Source organism: Rhagoletis pomonella, unplaced genomic scaffold (assembly GCF_013731165.1).
Source record: "Rhagoletis pomonella isolate Grant_MI unplaced genomic scaffold, Rhpom_1.0 Rhpom_scaffold_00006, whole genome shotgun sequence".
NCBI classification, from domain to species: domain Eukaryota; kingdom Metazoa; phylum Arthropoda; class Insecta; order Diptera; family Tephritidae; genus Rhagoletis; species Rhagoletis pomonella.
This window is the reverse complement of record NW_023458560.1, coordinates 10,850,583-10,871,680: the sequence shown is the minus strand read 5'-3', so window position 1 is coordinate 10,871,680 and position 21,098 is coordinate 10,850,583. Positions and strand designations below refer to the sequence as shown.

At 32.9% G+C, this 21,098-nt stretch overlaps 1 protein-coding gene across 1 annotated transcript in view; it reads right to left on the bottom strand.

The window, feature by feature from the left end:
• Nucleotides 1-16,897, bottom strand: part of LOC118740393 (DNA-directed RNA polymerase II subunit RPB1) — a 58,021-nt gene extending 41,124 nt beyond the window's left edge. The window contains 1 exon segment of the mRNA XM_036471910.1: nt 16,354-16,897. The gene's annotated coding sequence lies outside the window, so the exon portion shown is untranslated.
• Nucleotides 16,898-21,098: the final 4,201 nt, after the last annotated feature.

Genomic DNA, 21,098 nt, shown 5'->3' with positions numbered 1-21,098 from the left:
TCTCTAATAGTTTTGCCAATCAAGAGAGCGGGATTTGAAATTACTCTATCTTCACTGAATTTTACGTTTGGCTCGACTGCTTGCAGTGCCTTCACCATTTCCCGTTTTTCCTCCACTGGCACATCATTATCAAAAAGCGCTAAAGCTGTTGTCTCCGGCATTAAGTACCATAAATGACTCTTGAACTTTTTCAAAACCGCATTGGATACCACTGCATCAGTTTGGGCGTACTCAATTTCATTTTGTAAAAATTTTAAATCTTGCATTGGAGCCTTAATGGGATTTGTGCACTAGTACCAAGCTTTCATATAAAGGCGAATGAGGAAAATGCAAATATCTCGTAAACTATTAAATTCTCTTGGCGTCAGTTTGAACTGTTCTCGAAAAAGAAATATCTTCAGGCAATAAATAGCTTTCGACATAAACCGCGCATGGGATGTTGGGCATATTATATTTCAAAAAAAGTAATTTTGCTGCCTTTTCTCCCATGAGGCGATTTCTTAGAGGCTCGTATATAAGGCCGGCTGCACTGAACAATTGCTCACTTGGAACGCTGGCGGGTGCAGATTTGTCAATTTGTCGTATTTTAGTTTAGTTTTCCTCCAATCGAGGGGATTTTCACCGAGATGAGCTCGTTTTTCTTTAAGATAGGCCTTCAATTGTGCTTTGAATTCACATTTTTTAATGCCCCCAGATTTTACATCCGAGGCTTCGCTTTCGCTGGAGGAATCTAAAATTATTTCTTGGTTGCTTATAAGACTTTTAGCAGTCCTTGTTGAAGGCCTATCAATGCTGCTTGATATACTACTAAACCGTTTAGCGCCTGAAGCTAAAAGCCGGCTATTGTCCGCACCCTGGCTAGACAGACTTAGAGCCATTTCAACAATATTAGAGTGGACTTTCTGCCCATGTAGACATTCGCATTCGCAAAACATTCCTGTCATTCGAATCCGAATATATGAAATGATGCGAATCATTCGCATAACGAATGCGAATTCAAATATTCGCAACATCTCTGGTAAGTATATACTACATACATATGTACATACCTATGTAGTGAAATAGTTCGGCCGCTACCAAGCAAAAAGTTACTCATACGCCCAGCGGCACACTTATAGGTCCACCAATAAAAAGTATGTATTAAATTTAAATACAAAAAACAAAAGGCATTTATGTACATAAGAACATGTCTATTAAATATCGACTAGTATTTATATATGAAATATATATGTATATACATATGTATATGCAATAACAAATAACGCCTTATGTATGGCTTCGAAAAAATAGTGAATATTACTGATATTGAAAAAATCTATATACATACACATATGTATATATGTATATATGTACTGTATGTACAAAATTTATCGCCCACACAATGTAATGACGGTTTCAGACTTGTTTTCGTGCCATCAAATATTACGTTACGCTATGAATCAGGTTTACAAATGCCTATGAACGCCTACGGACAAGTCTACGTTTGCTTGTTCTTAGCTAAATATGGAGTTGCGCTTATTATATTGAATCAAGCGAAATTTTACAAAATTCAATGAAAAATTCGCATTTATACGAATTGCGAACAATGCCAGACAAAATTATTTAGTAGAGTGCGTGGGTTTTGCAATCATTGGCTGTTGAAGAAAGTTTCTTTGTTTGAGTTATATTCATCAGAGTTTACACGTAAGTATACAAACACATATATACATACATACATATATAGTTATACGAGTATATTCCCAGTCGGCATTTGGATGTTTGAATTTTGGATTGTCATCTATCAGAAGCATTTTTGACTCCTTTTGGTGACTAAATACTGAGTTATCATGAAATTAAATACAATAGTCAAATGTGTATTTTTTATGATCAGAAAGAGACAATAATTTTTGCCACTATAACGGGACTCCCTTTTTGTGTTAAAATGTAATTGCCATTTAGTTTACATATACCCGTTTATTTTAAATTTAATTATTATTTATTTTTTAATGATTATGAAATAAGTAAACGTAATTTTTAAAAATCTTAACATACATACATACATATAATTATAAGTTATAGATTCTGAAAATGGTATCTGATTATAATTGCTAGAAAACATTCGCTAAAATTAATGGTAAAATCATTCCAAAATTACAACAATTATAAAATTACTAAAAAAATGTAAAGTAAATAACAAAAACATAAAATGATTAGAAAAATAAACAGGAATGACTAGTTTGATACGAAAATGGCAACAAATATGATCATAAAATTAACAAAAATTTGATTCAAAATTACTTCAAAAAATATACCGAAATTGCCAAAAAGAATAGACAAAAATTACCTAAAATATAAGTATAAATTACATAAAAATAGGGATCATAAAACATTATTAAAATAAGTTACTGAGCCAAACGACTAAAACGTCAATACCAAATAAAACAATATCGTTTTGGAACTGTAAAAAATATTTCAACCCCAAACTAACAAATCAATAGGGGTATTCTCTGAGTCTTGCAAAGCCCTTGCACGGATTGCACGGTTTGCAAAACTCTCATACGAAAACCGGTTGTTACCGTGCACTCTTGAATTGAACGGGAGGGTACCATTTTCCCGACGACATATTCATATTTGATTACAAAATAAGTGCATATTCGATTGTTTTTATCATCTGGGAGAGTCAAATATGATCACTTTTTGTTTGAAAATTTTACAAAATGCTGGCTGGGTTCAGCATTGTCGTTCTACATGCATATAAAAGGAGCGAGTTTTCGGAAAAGTGTCATAATATCGTTGATATTTAATTTAGGTTTCAAAAATTTTTGCGGAAGATATGCTTACTACTTACAACAAATTGCAAAAAATGCGATTTAAAAGAGAGAATCCTTTCATCCCTTTCAAAGTTCAATAACGACATGCATTTATGGGATACAATAAAACAGAAAATTGTTTTTTATTTATAAATTTATTTTAAGCATTACACAGTAGTGCAGCCATTTTTGGGACTCTACCGTGCCATTTTTGGCCCTATTTTACTTCAAATGGCACTTTTGAAAAACGATAATATTTCAATACATTTTTGCGAAATCCTTGCGTGTACTTCTTTTTCTCAACTAAAATTTTCTGGTTTCTAAAGTTTGTACAGCTGGTTCATCATATTTTGGCTTGCACTTTTTTTTAGAAATGTAGTTTTTGTTTTAATGCTAAATGGGAATGAATTGCACATTTTAGTTGGCAGCCTCTCAAACATTAGTATCCAAAGAAATTTTTTAATACCGCAGAAGAAATTCTTTAAATAAATTTAAGTTTCCAGTTTTGACCAAAAATCATTTTACTTTACACATACATAATACATATGTATGCATAAAAAATAGTTCTTGCCTTCAGAGACCTTTTCAAAAATTTTACGATCAATCTCAACCCCTTGATCACATCGGAAATTCAAAGAAATTTCATAAAAACTCTCTCAAAACTTTTTTACTCAAACTTACCCAAAATGTATTCAACAAAGTGTGATTGAATTTGACATTGCTCTCAGAAGAACCATCCTATAAAGTCAAATTGAAAAGATTTTTTATGAATTTTGAATCGCTTGTTTATATCTTTTGGCCTAATAGTACCTTAAAAGAGAGCCTACCTAAGTTGTCAATCACACTTTGCTTAATACATCTTGAACTTACCCAAGTTTATAAATATTGAAAATGTCCTTTTAAAACTTTATCCTTGAATATCCTTGGAAATTTCCAATATTTATTTAAAAAAAAAAAATATATGTCAAGGACTAATATGTTAATTACCACATCCTCGAATTTCGTCCTTTGTACTTTATTAGTTTTAGATAAAAAAAAATTACACTCTAAAAGAACAAACTGACCATATGATATACCTCCGGTTTAAATACTTTAATTGTTTTGTATACAAGGGCGTAGCCAGCCTTTCATCTAGGGGCAGGAGTTTATATAGAGGGAAAAAATGTTTTTAATTATATTTTTTTTGTGTATATAAAACGAAATTTTTGATTTAAGAAAGTAAAAGTTTTCTGGTGGCCTTTACAAGGATACCAATTTTTTAAAAAACGGTTAGTAGTTTTTTGTTTGAAATATTTTTCTTTATTAAAAAAGGCATTTTTTGCTTTCAAGTGTTTTTTCTCAAATTTTTATACACGAAGTATACAGATATGCACACCAAAAGAAAGGGGGTTCAATCGCCTTTACAACGATACCAAATTCTTAGAAAGCGGTTAGTAATTTCTTTGTTATTTTTTTTTTGTTTTATAAAAAAGGTATTTTTTCCTTTTAAGTGTTTTTTCTCAAATGTATCATTAATATCAGAACAAATAAGATTTGATTGCGTTAACAACGATATACATTTTTTAAAAGTCGGTTAGTAATTTGTTTGTTTAAAATATTTTTTTTTTATAAAAAAAGGTTTTTTTTCCTTTTAAATGTTTTTTCTCAAATTTGTACATACAAAGTATACAAATAAGCGTATCAAAAGAGAAGCAGGGGGTCTAATCACGTTTACAACGATACCAACTTTTTAAAAATCAGTTCAAAATTGTTTGAAATATAAGGTTTTTAATTTTTCGAAGACCCGACCTTTGCCCCCTAATAGCACCTGTAATATAAGTTTGCAAAGAAAAAGTTATAAACCATTTAAATAAGAGCAAAAGGCGGTCAACGACTGTATTCTTAGTTTTTTTTTTAGTTATTTACATTAATAAAAAAAAAAAAATTTTTTACCAAAGATCCTATCTCGAACTTCGAAGGCCCATATCTCGATTTCGGAGGCTAACTTCCAAAAACGGGGAAATCACTTTTTTACCTATACTCAATATCTTAAAAAAAATTGGTTTGATCCAATATCCAGCGGAGTGCTGTACAGTGCAATGATTCTAGTATCTTCATTTATGCATATTGTAACTATCAATATCTTATAAAGAGAAGTGTAAAATTTTTTTTTCTAAAACTAATAAACTTAGAAGGACGAATTTCGAGTATATTCGATTATAAAGTTTTAAAAGGACATTTTCAATACTTATTCGTCCTGGAGCACCCAAAAATTAATTTTTTTTCTATTCTATAGCATTTTTCCTTTTAATTGATACCCATATTGTTATTCTACAATGCACCGCATCTATTGAATAATTTTTTTATTCAATCATATTCTAGAAATTTCAAAGTCCTTTAAAAAAAAATCCTGACGTCAGAGAGAAAAATTAAAAACGCAGTTATACTATATTTGGCTCCTAGTTTTGGGAATATATTGACTTTTTCGTGTGTTTTAAAAATTTTTGGTTTTTGTTGCACAGTGTAATAAAACAACCGGATTAAAAGATCCTACCTACAAAAAACCGATAACTGTTAGACATATAGTTGTTTGCTCAAGTGTGATCGCGAAAGCGCTGATTCCACGAATTATGTCGTTTTAGGAGATGGTGTATTTTCACTCAACATGTATTTGACACAGGGTTTGAAATAAAATCTGAAGTCTTCACCAAACCGAGCTGTACTTGCAGAACACTTATTATGCATCTGTCCTGCCTACAAAACACAAAAATCTTCTCAGATTGGTCGGTTAAATTTAGAACAGATAAGAAAGAACATGAAAACACTGTTTCTTACCCAACAAGCTGGGTTAAAGCTAAATAAAAAGAAGTACAAAAACTTGTGTTAAAATTAGCAGACGCGAATATTTATTCTAATTCCAAATGTCTAATACATCGCATCTTTTGAACGAAGGAATATTATCATTGGCATGACTTCATACTTTCACATTCAAAGTATGTGTGCACCTACATTAATAATGGGATTTTAATTTGTCAATTTTATCCCCCGTGAGAAGCTGTTATTACCTCATACTACGGATATATGTACATACATACATACAATTTTATAACGAAATCAAAAGAGTCAAATTCAGAATGGATGTGAAAAAAGAAGGAACAAAAGGCTATAGAGTCGAATGAGCGTTGATCATAAAAATAAATGTTTAATAAATACAAATGACGTCAAGTATCGTGTTTTTGACACTAAATTTGCCGCTTGATAGCATGCATATGTGAACATACATATGTACATATGTATGTATGTACTATGCAAGTTGGTAGTTTATACAAATTACTGATTTCATTTTAAATTTTACATTTATGGACATACCTACATACGTATGCATGTATACTACGGTGGTCCGAAACAAGTAAAGCCGGAATATTAATGCTCTCACCCCCTAGGATTGTTCTATACCGAAAAAATAGACCTACCTATGTTTGTTTTTATTTTGAAATCAAAAAGTATTTAGTATTTAGTAGAATTCTTAAATGTATTTTATATGGGAAAAAGAGAATTTTTCGTAGAAATGGTATAGAATTCTTAAAAATTAATATTTTTGATAGGCAGACTCCGTTTCTCCTAGGAGTCCTCCAATTCTAATACCCAATTGTTTATTTTGCTATGTATAATACTCAGGTTTTTTTATGTATCACCCATTTAATTTTGTTAGGGGTTTTGGGGATCTATAAAAAAATAAGTAATATGTTTGGATAAAAAATTTGATGTTATTGTTGGAAGTCGCTTGAAGAGCAACAGTTTTCCGATCGAGAAATATTTATTTTCATGAATTCTATACCATTTCTACGAAAAATTCTATTTTTCCCATATACAATGCATTTACAACTTTGAGTATATTGAGCGACCTCTAAATATTTTTGGATTTCAAAATAAAAAACAGGGGTTTATTTTTTTCTCTATAGAACAATCCTAGAGGCGAGAGCATTAAAATTCCGACTTAACTTTTTAGGGTGGTCCGCTAATGTATATGCACATATGAATGTATGTATTTACAGGCCGTCGAGAGGGAAGATCAGGTGGTTCAATTACACCGGGTCCGGATGAATATCATTGAAAAAAAAAATATTATAAATTAAAAAAAAAAACATGGAAGATGTCGAATACAGATGATAAGGCTTTGGTGGCTATTGAGAAAATTATTCTACGCAAAATGTATGGTCCTGTTCGCGCGGACGACGAGTACCGAAGAAGATGAAATGACTAACTGTACGACCATTTTAACGACATGGAACTATATTGTTAAGCACATAAAAATATAGCGATTGGCGCTGGAAAAGATGTGGACATTCCTATGGATTTGATCGAAGACATTCAAAGACAATTCGCGTGGAAAATATCACTATTCCAGTGATTGTTTCCGTAAGCTTACGGTTATTCAGTTTTTTAGCTTGTATTAGGAATTTTTCACGTGATGCGATGAACAAAGGTAGACTAACTAGCCTCGGAATGTTGGCATTAGAATCAACTTTGGCTCATAATATTGATTTTGAATCCGTCATCTCAATATTTGTGGACAGAAAAGCCCGTAAAGTTTTTTTGTAACTAAATTTAGATAAGATGTGGCGTTAGTTTGTTCTGCTTTATATTTTCATTGAAAATACATTTTACTTGACCAAATCATCAGAAATATTCTGGAGACTTACTAATAAATAAAAACGGCCCGCCGAAAACACCTTCTCGACGGCCCTGTGTATGCACAAGGATACTACTGAATTTACATCTGCAATGCGCCTAATCTCGTTACAACAGGTAATTTAGACAAATTTAGAGAAGTAGCACATGTGTAGAGTACTCGTGATAATGACAGCTCGTTAAACATAATTACTGTAACGAAATTTTTAATATTGGGTATACATATGTATCTACATATGTATGTATCTACAAGTATGTATTCGCATATTTACAAAAGCCTCTTCACAAAATTAATTGTTCGAAATGTTTTGAGACGACGGTCGTTTGAATTGAGTAAAAAATAAAATGAAATAAATTCAATATATTAATATGCTAACATAAATATTATGAGGGTTCTTTTGTCGCTCGCGTCAAAAAAATGCACCTAGAGAAACTTTCAGCCACAAAACTGTAATGCAAATAAATTGTTCAAGAAATAGTAAAAAGCGGGTCGAATTTCGAGAGTAACTGGCACTTGATTTTCTTTTTACACAGAATTTTTTGCATGCTTTTTATGCTTTCATGAAATAGTATTATAACTTTGGTCCGATAAGTCCCAGAAGAAGATGAGATAGACCAATAAAAAGCTATAGCGTCTATGTCTATCTGTTTGTTTGAACGTAAACTAGTCCCTCAGTTTTAGAAATATCCCACTAAAAGTTGCTACGCTGGTGCCCTTTTATAATGTACTTATTAGTCATTTGTTGGATGCGACAAAATCGGAAAAGTAAAAGATATAGGCACATACAACTGATTGTTCTGATGTGAGCTTTTGCGTTATAATTCTTAAACACAGGCAATTAAAAGGACATGGAATTTCGAACACTTCTCACTTATCAAGAGTCACTATACCGTGTAGTGCCGTTTTACAGTGGGGGTTAAAATTCGGCAGTTAACTTTCAATTTTTGGTACTAAAAGCCTGTAGTTAACTGCTGAATGAGAGTTAACTCGTCACTATTAAAACGGCCCATAGCTGTCAAACAACTGATTAAAAATGCATACAATCATAGGTTAAAGTTCTTTTCTTATTCTTCTTTTCACTTTGTGAAAAAAAATTCATATACATGGACACATATCTGTGCCCGTCAATTAAATTAGCTGAAGTGACTTTAGAAGGTTTGACTTTGAATTAAAAAATAGCCAGTTTCCCTTAAAAATTTGTATATTTTTATTAAGCTTCTATTGAAAAGTAATCTTGATCTACACCTATGGCTAAATAAACGTTAAAATATTGTTTGGGAACCCAATGAAATGTTACTTTAAAGGGAAAAAGGCCTATCTCGTCTCAAGTTCTGAACACATTGAAAACGACGAGCTACCGACCACAGCTTCCAATTTGTCATCTTTATTATCTAAGCGCTTTGTCGATGGCGACATGATTTCTTTGAACGCGGCAGCGACATCATGAATTTGTATGAGTTTGACATAAAAGAAGAGGAAGAACCTTATCTGTCGCCAGAAAAATAGAAATAGATCTAATCCGGCCACAACCACAGCCGTCGCGTAGCCCGGTCGTCGTAAAATAATTATCTACATAAGAGTACGTGTTAAAATAATTTGACAGCTGTGGTTTGTAGCTCGTCGTTTTCATTGTGTTCGGGCTATTAGATTACTTTGATCGACGGGCACAGATATATATTACTCGTAATGTCGTATGTGATCTATCAATATTAGTAAGTATTTAAAAAATGTTATAGCATTAGGCGAGTTATGGAAATTATTGACCGACAAGATAGCAAAACCATGCAGTGCAGCCTGTCATATATATATACAAACAAAGGCAACATCAAATGTGTATACATATATTGAATCGGGGAAAGCTAAATCATGGGCATTCTTAATCGAATATACTCTATATCTTTAGCAGGAAAAAATGCAGTTTCCGGAAAATCCGTTCCCTGCTGATTACTAATCTGAAAGCAGGTTTCAAAAATTTTAAATGATGGGTCCAATATGACGGCTTTCTAGTTTAAAAAGTATGTGGATTTTAATAGAACATAGTGAAAATTACATTCCTCTTAAATTCAAATATCAAACTAAGTTGGCAAAGGTTGGCTATAACTTTCGGAGGTGTGTGTGTAGTTCATATGTTAAATAATAAAAATATGTCTATCGATTTTTGTCAAAATTTGGTAGAAATTTTGTCTGCAAATTTTAAATCTAATATAATTACATTTTGCTTATACTTACAAAACTGTATGTTTTTAAATATTATAAATAAAGAATTAATAATTTCTAAGATGGAACGATTGAACATCTCAATTTTTACTACTATTACTGAACTCCTCTCTTAGACCTTTGTACATTCAAAGAGGAATTTTGGTCAAAACACTTAACTTTTAAGCCACAATTTTTTGTTTTTAAATACATATGTATATACTATACGCTTTCGTTCTTTGTTAAAAAATTGTGCTGATATAATTTTCATAGAAATATTAAAAAATTATTTCAATTTTCGACTGGCGGGACAGGTCTTTGTGTCTGGTGTAAAGTAATTATGTATGAAGTAAAAGTTTCCATAAACATAAATTCCATTTTTTTTTTGTTTTTGATTTTATTGATACTTTTCTGCGGATTAATGATCTGTAGGCATTTATATACATGGGTTATTAACGCACTAGGGATAATTAATGAAATTTTAAAGATTATGTTGTTTTCCGCTTTTACAGGGAATGATCCAAAATGTAAGAATTGGTTGATTCAAAAATGTATGTGGTTACCAACTTACCCTAAAATATAATGCGTCGAAGATTTTTTTGTAACAAATCATTCTTACATCAAATGAAAGTATTTTTATGCTCGTTTTTAATAAACATATTTTTGCATGTAGTTAGTTTCGTAATTCTTTAAAGAAAATTATACATTTTTAATAAAAAGAAGGAATTTTTAATTAAAAAACACAACCGGCTTCAATGCTTATATGAAAAATTTAGAAGCGCCGTTAATCTCTTTATAAACCATATTAGTATGGGGCTACCCTTGAGGTACCATATTGCCTATGAAAAAAGAATTGGGCCTGTGTTCACGTAGCCCAAAGTCATACGGTAAAATATGTACATACGAAAAAAAACAATCTGTTGAATTGACAGCCTTTCTCCCTTTTTTTGTAGTCGGTTAAAGATTGGAATAATTTTTTTGTTTTTCTCAATACATACAGTATCGGTCATATCTATAGCACGCCATTTCAAAGTGATATTGTGCGCCACTTATGTTTATTTATTATGTTTATTTATTTATGTTATTTATTTATTTATTTTTAAGAATTTTCAATTAAAATACAGTTCTTTCTCTAACAAAGCCTATATAAACCCAGGTTTAAAAATTTGTGGAAAAGTACAAAAAAGTGCAACAAATTTTCACCTAAATTTCAAAATTTTTTTCGGAAGTGTTTGAATTTTTCTGAATACACAGTTTTATAGCCCAATCAATTTTAGTCCGATAATGTGCAAGTTTCAAGTGGCTAAAAGTTACCGTTGATTTTTTAGAATTTTTTTCGCCAAAGGTGTTGCGGTTTTCTTCCATATACAAATAAATTCAGTTTATTCATTATATGGAAGCCAATGCGATAAAAAAAAATTCTAAAAAATTAACGGTAATTCGTAGCCACTTGAAATTTGCACATTATCAGACTAAAATTGCAGGGGCTAAAAACCTGTGTACTCAAAAACACTTCCGGGAAAAAAGTTTCAAATTTAGGTGAAAATTTGTTACACTTTTTTGTAGTTTTCTACAAATTGTTGAACTTGGGTATATGTGGGGTTTGTCTGAGAATGAACTAAATTTTAATTGAAAATTCTTAAAAATAAATAAATAAACATAAGGGGCACACAATATCACTTGGAAATGGCGTGCTATAGATATGACCGATACTGTATGTATGTATGTATATAGGTATATCAATTATATATAAATATACATATCAGATGAAACGTATTTTACCCACCTTCCAACAATATCCATACTCTGAAAATCGGTTAAACATTTTTCGAAATATAAGCTTTTAAAAATTACATCTTCACCCCTCCCTAACACCATCCTGCCCTCTTAATTTGCATCAAAAGCCATTAAAATCAATAAAAGCGGTGGCGTACAGATATTTTCTCTTTTGGTCCATTTACATATTTTGGATTACAGCTGAATTAATGGCTATTTTCAGAATTCTAAGTGAAATCGTTTTCATTTCAATATATTTTTGTTTTGTATTTTTTCATACCTGGTGAACTTCTCTGATCCACTTTATACATATGCTATTACATGCATATACATATGTATGCATTTAGTTGCACTCAATTGCGGAAGAAAATGTTTTAAAGTGCGTTGACGTTTTGGCCCAACAATTGGTTGTTTGCCAAATAGCCTACATAGGTCTCGCGGATCGGTAACACATAAATAGATGCGGTTAATTCAATATGTACATATATGCAAACATGCTATTCAAAATATACATATACATATACTACATACATCTGTACATGAATAAGCACATTCGACTCTTAAGCCGCACTAAAACGGAGTTGATGGCTTAATTGATTTGCTTGCTTATAGCTGAATGCGTTGGAGGGCGGAAATTGCATTTTACGTGTAAATACGTATGTATATGTAAGTGTACTTAATAACTTATTGGGAAATACAAAATTTGTATCTCAATTAAAAAGGTTAAATTTGTATTGAACTTTTTAACAGCCCATTTCATTCTAGCGCAAGATTGGCTTCTTTCTTATGGTAACATGAGCTCATGAGCGGAAAATGGTAAATGAGATTAGCTGTAGACCGGTTTCGTATGCTGATGTCATACAGTTGTTTTGGTTTGGTTACATAGTATGTACAAATGCATGTTATATATATTTATGCAAAATGGTTGTACGTATTTCAGATCAGGTTGAAACTACGGCTATCGCTTAAAAATACATGCATATGTACATACATATCTGTGTTCGTATGGAATAGTAGCTTATGTCGGGAAGCTGGCTTTAGTATAATGCAGCATTCCCTTTATTCTTTAAACGACAAGGAATTTTTTGATGAGACTTAATAAGAATATCGACTTTCTGGTATCGGAACTATTTGTTGTACATTTATTTGCCAAATGTCCTTCAACGGCTCGGCGCCAATAAGTCATTCGCAATCGTATGCCGCGAATGCTGTTTATACTAAAGCCAGCCTTTGAACATAAGCTACTATTCCATACGAACACAGATATATACATTTGTTGTTAAAATCCTCTGTACAATCGTGTGTACTTATGTTTGTTGTATATGGACAAATCCGAGAAATAGTCAATCAGAAACGAAAAAATGCATGTAATTCAAATTTTTACTTTTTCTATCAATAATGTTCTTGGGAATAACTTAAAAAGTCTCCGAGTACATATTAGTGACAGTACGAATTGTCTACTGAAGCTTTCAATGATTTCTTCATTAGTCGTTCTTCCTCCTGTTTACCTTCCCCACAGCCCTCATTCTCATATTCACTTAGACCTAATTGCGAAATGATTGAGTTTTGTGGTGTATCCTAGGTTGACGTAGCTAGATGTACCTACAAACTACGATCCAACGCAATGAGTGAAGACGGAATTCCATTAAGGTTTGTTAAGCCATCAACCATTGCTTTACAACCTCATGCTTCCCTGATGCTTGGAAGATTGCAACAGTGAGTCCTGTAGCTAAAAATAAATCTTCGTGTAGTCCTTGTGATTTCCATCCAATTAGTATCTTGCCTGTCTTGTCTAAAGTACTTGAGTGCTTAGTGTCTGAACAAATATATTCTTATCTCAGCAAATTCAGATTACTGTCTCCCTTTCAGTCTGGGTTTAGAGCAAAGCACAGCTGCCCCACAGGTATGATTAAAATACTTGACAACATACGTATATCCTTTGATAAAAACAATATGACACTATTATGCCTTAGACTTTTCCAAAGCTTTTGACTCGGTTAGCCATGACCTACGTTGCGCTAAACTTAAGAATCACTTTGGGTTTAGTGAACTGCTTGCTCGATTAATGAAAATCTACTTGTCCGGCAGAGCTCAGAGAGTAGAAATTGGTTATGAAATATCCGAACTTAGGCCGCTGGCTCTATTATAGGTCCATTACTATTTAGCAAGTTCAGTAATGACATATTTAATACTTGTCAACATGCAAAAATGCATGCTTATGCGGATGACATTCAAATTTATTTGTCAGGGGTCACGATGATGTGGTTAATTTGTGCGCGGATTTCAATAAGCATTTATCGTCTATACATATCTTCATGGTTAATAGTGAAAAATCATTAGTAATGTGGGACCTTCTCTGTACATTGGTGATAAGTGTCTTAAGGTTGTGTCAAAAGTAACTAACCTTGGTTTTGTTATAAACACTAATTTAACCTCCGTTGATCATATTAATTCCATTGTCGGCAAAGTATATTATACTCTGCGGAATTTAAGAATGTCTGCTACATTTAAACCGGTGTGCATTAGGCGTCAGTCAACTCGCCATTCAATTAATAATACCAATAATATGTTACTCGGAATTAATCTACAGTAAGCTGGACTCACAATGTGCTCATAAAACTGATATGGTGTTCAATCACGTTACGCGGTATGTTTTTGGGTTAGCGAAATACGATCATTTACCCCTGCAGTGAAAAATTATCAATTGTTAAAGATAAGAAACTTGTAGTTAGCTTTTTGGCGGGATTTCGATAAATACCGCACTTTTAATTAGCTATGACAAAACCAACTTAAAGTGAGTTGCAAAGTCGTGCAGGAGTCATGCAGACGCAATCGGATGTTTGTTTTCTTTGCAAGTTTCTATTTACAAATCCTTATACAAATACTACTTTGAACACCTGAAAGCTAGAAATTGCATTTTTCTATTTCGCCTTATGGTGGATAAGGAACCTGTTTGAAAAATTATCTTTCCCGAAATTTGCGCTCCTAAGGGAATTAATTACACCCAACTATAATTATCTAACATCTGCAAGACTATTTTTTGTCAATGCTATTCGCACCTGGAACTCGATTCCATCTCATAATAGTTGGAATATAAGCAACTTTAAGAGTGTTTTGTATTCTTATTTTCGTTAAAATGCTATGTCATATCCAAAGGTATACCCTTTTCCTCCGAGGCTCGCTATCTAGTTAGGTATAGTTTAATCAATCCATTATTCTTATATTTTTCCTTATGCTCCACTTATCATTTTCTACAGATTTTGTAAGTTTTTGTTGTTCCTGTTTTTGTCTTTTATATCACTTAATGTTGAACATTAACATATTTTAATGCTTAATCATAAAAAAGATCATTGGGATCTCATTATGCTAATATTATATTCTATAATAAATGAAGTGGCAATATACAATATGTATGAATTTCATTTGTATTTATTTTTACCTTTATTTAAGAAATGTGATTTGCCCCTATTACTACTTGGAGCAAAGCTCTAATATCCTTAGTTGTAAGAACTACATATATCTTTAAATAAAATACAACAATATAATAAACTTCTATTTCTTAACGGTAAATGATTTTAATCCAACCTTTAGTGTGCTTTTATAAAACATTTTGCCAATTTCGTTATTTTCTCTTGAAAATATATATATATAAATATAAAGTTTCAGAAATCTTTAGACTTATGTAAATGATCATCTCAACTTTCGAAAGAAAATACACCGCCGTTAATTTAAATTCCAATTTCCACGATTTTTTTCTTATAAGTACTGCTTTAAACCTTCCCCAATACCATAAAATATGTTTAATTTATGTATAAGTTAATTGCCGACAAAAAAATTAAACGTATATGTAAATGTGCGAATGTTACGTCCGTGCATTTATTAATAACAATAAAATATTTTTAAGATTATAACCTCTTCTGTAGCTGCTAATAATTTTTCCTAATTCTTTCGATCAAATATCGTTATATTAAGAATTTAGTTCTTTGGTTACAAGATACATATAGTACACATACGTACATATCAATGTAAATACATATGTATGTATTTATGTATATTTTCTCGTTATTGGGTTTAATTTCTTAATTTTATGATCAAAATAAGTAGTAATTTTTCCGTTTAAATCGCAGGGATATAATACAAGATTTGGAACACTTTTTGATAGAAAGAACTCTAACAATAGTGGCAAAATGTGTTGTTATGAAAGCAAACGGAATTCATGCCAATCCTTAAGTAAAATGTGAAAAAATTTATTTCTACAAAACTTTAAAAAATTATGTTTGCGCTAATGCATTCAAATTATTATTTTTTTTTATAAAACCATTCCTATTAAAAACATATTTTATTCAAGAGATGTTACCATAAATGGCCGTCGCGCTGTCATTATTTGTAGGACAGGGTGTCACAACAATAAATCTCGCAAAAACTTAATTATTTTAATGAGAGATTTACATATTTGGACATTTCCGTTGCCATTCAAGTGACATTCATAAAAAACGTTTACCTTAAACAGTGCAAAACGCTTTCTAATGCCACCAACACATTAACAGGCAAAATAATATTATGCATAGATTTGAAATTTAAGACGATCAACTCGATAAAACAGCAGCGCGATCGATAGATGAAGAGACGCAACCGGCCGCTGGCGCCCATCCCATCTCATTTTCCAGCAAGCAGCCAGTCAATGAACCGAGAAAGCAATAATGCAACAACAATAAAAAGTCACTTTGCCACGCAAATGTGCATAAAATGCATTGCACTAAGCAAAACAAACAGGCGCTTCCCCTTGTTAATACCCTTACCATTGGCGGTTCAAGGACTGCCAGTCTATGCTGCCAATGTCAAAACGACGCCCACTTTTCCATGCAGCGTTATTTTTTTGTTTATTTATTTAATTGTTAGTAGCGTGCAACTTACGCTTACCTTATTGCCTCTTCACAAAAGGAAAAACGCTGCTCGCCGTAAATTCGTAGCGTTTCCTCAAATCGTTCGTTGTCCTTGTTTTGATTCAGCTCCTAGCCAAATGTTTTCCAATTAAGTCAATTTACCAGTGTGGCACAGAACTTTCCTTTTACGCTTACTAAGAGAAATTGTAGTTTAAAAATGATTTTCCGCGCACTTGGAAGAACTCGGTTATGCGCGTCGCAGCTATTTATTCGTATGAAGGAATTCACTGCACGTCGGGGAGTGCAGCAATCGTTCGTTTGTTTGTAAATAGATATAAAGGGTACTATTTACAAAACAAAATGTGTTTTCGCTTTTTGTTTTTAACACAGGTCAATTAGTTTAAAAAATAAAATAAAAAGATTTATTTAGAGTACTTAGTTATTCGTATGTGGTGTGTAATTACGCGCACTGTTATTTATAATTTGTGTATTTTATTGGCAGAGCTTGGAAGATTAATTGATTGTGAGTTGAGTAGAAATTTGTTTGAAACGCGATTTTCGGCAAACTTTTCGGTTAGGCGGTTGAGCTACAACTGACACGTTGAATGCTAGCCTTTCTGGCTGTCGTCTAACTTCCGAGCAAGCTTATTCTAGTTATGGTATTTTATTTTGTTTGCAAGAGCTTGCAGAAAAGCTCACCATTAAATTGACTAGGTGTTGTGTCAAATCTAAATTGTAAAGCTATTTAACGATTCGATTCAAACTGAATTTACATACATACATACTATGTAGATGTCTTACGCAGACAAGTGAACCTTAAGACTCATTTATTCATACTTGGCATTGTATGAGATTTGTCACATAAGGAATCTGTTAAATGAGCTTTGAGTGCAAACGGTTACCCAACGCACAGCATTACATGTACTTATGTAGAAGTCTGTAACAGGGGTAAATAACATTGATTAAAAGCTCTGCCTATGTGTATTTCACTGCAACCGTTAATCTGTTTGGGCCGAGACTAAAAAACTTCGTCGATATTCTCTCTCTTTTACGTATTTCCGCCAGTTATGCATACCAAGTCTAGACCGGTCCTTCAGCAATTGATCCATCCGCTGTGGTCTGGTATGTCAAGTTGATTTTCTGTTTACAAAAATGTTAAAACTGCTTTGTGTGACAACATCAAGGTGCATTACCACAAAACGGAGGAGAAGCTTGACAAAACACTAACTAGCAATTGTGTAAGCGCCAAATATTTATTTGCAGCGTATATCTTGTGCTATAGTTAAAGTATCGTTCACTCAAAATCGGTACGCATATTAAAAAGTTGCAATGCAAATCGTTGGCAATAGATCTACCATTATGAGGTTTAAATTTCATAGTACTGGCTTTTAATTTGACAGTTTTATTTGCGTTGGAAGTGGCTGCTCAAAAAATAATGTTGAACAAATTCGTTGACAATCCGACAATTTCGAGATCAAAAATCAAATTAAAATTAAATATACCAAAAACTTCTAATTTGCCTCCAAAAATCAATTAATGGATTCCTTCTGCCTAAACTAACGGAGTAAGCTAATTATTAAATAATATCATTTCGCACCAGCGTAAGTTTACCTCAATTAGAAAAAAAAACGGCTTATCAGAAGAAGATCGCGCGAGAGAATCGGAAAACGATTATCCACAGTTCAGCGAATGCAAGCTATGGCAAGACTTAAACCTTATCGAGTTATAATATAAACAATTCTGTCAGATTAAATACATTTTATAACAAAAACCGCACCCTTTTACTTTACCCCAATGTTCACACCAAATGTGGTATTTTTTAATAATGACTAAAAACATGTTTAATGTTTAAGACTTGACTTTGGTCAACTCCCACGTTGAAAGTTTTCAGCTAAAAAGAAACAGGCTGATATCCTCTTAAAACTAAATTTATAGAAATTGACACAGTTGTCAAAGGAATATAAAATGACGAGAGAATCGAAACAGTCTCATTAAAAGTCGGTCAGACTCCACAATGAGTCATATGACCCCAAAAATATGCTGAAAGGAGCGCTTGCGCAAAGTGTTAAGCCACTGTATCATTTATTTAGACCTTCAGTTAAGTTTTGGTCGGTTTAAATTAAAATTAATAACTCACAGGTAGCTTTAAATCGGTTTGAAGCCAAAGATGTTAATAAAGTTCTGGAAGTCATCAATTTACGAAATCGAAAAATTCACGGTATTTATTCAAAACAAAATTAGTAGAGATGCGCGAACTATGAAAAAACCATAAACTAAAGGTAGTTTAGTGGAACAAGTTGACTACTCAAGTCTCTAGAATGGGTGTTCACAAAAATTTTATCATTATCAAAGAAATTGTCTGTTATTTTATCCAAGCAAAATATGAAACTTTCGCTAACATCTATCTATAGCGGAATACTTCCCTTTATTTTAATATAATAAATATTATTTTCTGAAAACCTGTTAAAAAGATATAACCTATTTCATGCGTACCGATTTTGAGTGAACTATGCTTTACGTGCTTTATCACATCTCTGTGTGTCTGTGGACATTTTTATTTTTCATGTCTATGTCTAGTCGAAACTCGACTATATATGTAGATACCTTTGCATTTGTTATTAAAAATCGAGATTAGGAGTTTAGATTTTTACCTTTGCCGAGAAAACCGCAGTCGATCGTCCATTTAATTCAATAAAGATAGCTTTTGAGTGTTTTACATGCGATACATATGTATGTATGTATTCACATACATACATAAGTATGCTCATATGTCAAAGCAACCAGCACTTTGACAAACATATGTATGTCCAAATGTATGAACATATGTATACATGTACATATGTACACATATACATATGTATGTACATATGTACATATATATAACCTGCAGCAAAAACCAGAAGTGATCAAGGCCATCCTAGTACATTAATTGATAAACCTTTTCCAAAGGCTGACTAGTTTATAAACAGGTATGAACTGATGGGGAGGTTGACTAGTACGATCGAATTTCGGTGTGGCAAGTAGCGACCAGGGTTGTTGCGAATATTATTCCAAAACAAAAGTCCTTTCCGGATAATAAACAAACCGCCCGTCCAAATTAAACAAATTTGGTATCATATGAAAGAGGAATGAAATAGCTTTCAAACAGAAATAACGAACGATCTTAATTTATATTTTTTTTATAATTTAATACTAAAGAAATGCATACACCTGACACAAGGTTTGTTCTATGGCAATTAATTAACATTTCTTATTGGAATATTTTTCAGTGTGTGGCTTCCCACGTTTAGACATTTCAGGTTTAAAGCTATTTTTATCCTCTTTCATTTGGTACCAAACTTGTTCAATTTGGATAAGCGGTTTGTTTATTATCCGGAAAGAACTTTTATTGCGGAATAATATTCGCAACAACCCTGGTAGCGACATCTATCTTCGTAGCGACGAAATGTGAAAGTAAAAAAGTTAAGTTAAAGAGTAACTGAGCTTTAAAAGCTCATGTAAACCTTATCCAGAAGCGAAAATATTTGGTTTTGGTATTTTCTTTTTTATATATTTCACGGATCGCCGCCACATCGAAAAATTCGGGCAAACAAATGTTTACATACATTTCATCACTAGACACGAATAAAGACGCGCGAATGTTTTGACGGCGAAAAAGGAAGCGTGGAAAAATTACAAGACGCGTAAAAAAATCGACGAAGAAAGACGCGTTGACCTGGTTGACGGCAAAGAAAGGCGCGTATGTTTACGATTCATACCCGGCCAAAGACTGTCACTTCAACATCATTCCCCAAAAACTCTTTAGGAAATTTAAATGTACACTGTTACACCCGCAGATATAGTTGACCACGGAAATAGGTTTACGCGTCTTTCTTAGCCAAAGTTTTTCTTACGCGCCTTTTTCGCTATTAACTTTTGAGCTCACGTCTTTATTCGTGCCTAGTAACGTTTTATTTTAAAGAGCTACAGAATCAAATAACTGGAAAGTCTGAATCTCTCACCGATCCCAATTTACGTAAAACTGAAACATGGTAATCTAAAATCTACAGCTTCTTAAGTTTCTTGCTGTAAGTGGGCTTGGTTGTCGTAAAAGACGACGCAAATCCCTTGGTATGAGTATCTCTCGAAGTAGTAGCATGACGGGAAAATATCTCACTGAAATACCTCCCACCCCGACTGTTAAGGATGTTAATTCTCCAGGTGGTACTTAAAATTGTGGAAATCCATCCTCACTTGTGGCAGGGCACGGAAGGCTTCACCTATCACTAAATTCTCCTGTGTCAGCGACCAGGAGTGCATCCTGAATGAGGTGAGGTAGTGCCCATATGTTCCTCTTAACAGTCGGAAGCGGTCGCTGTCAATGACCCACTGGTGTCGGATAAATCCTCTTGTGTGGTCGATGATTCTATTGGATCTTTTGACAGCTTCATATCGCACGGTCTTGATGGTATAATGAAAGTGTTGAGCTTCGGTTGGCGGCCATGGAAAACATGTTCACTGCTTCGCTAGCACTTGCTCATATACCACAATAAAGGAGACTAGTATACGTTGTCTTCATTCCTAAGGTAGGGAGGGATGACTATACTAGCCCAAAAAGCTTCAGAACTGATAGGATGATGTATTTCTTGCTGAAATGTCTGGATAGACTAGTGTAGTTGCGTATTCGTAGGCTGATGCTTTCAACTCACCTCCAGCCTTCACATCAACATCCCTTTCAGATGAGAAATTCTTGTGAGACGGCTCTGCCGAATCTGATTCCCAGAATAAGCGATGTCCTCACTA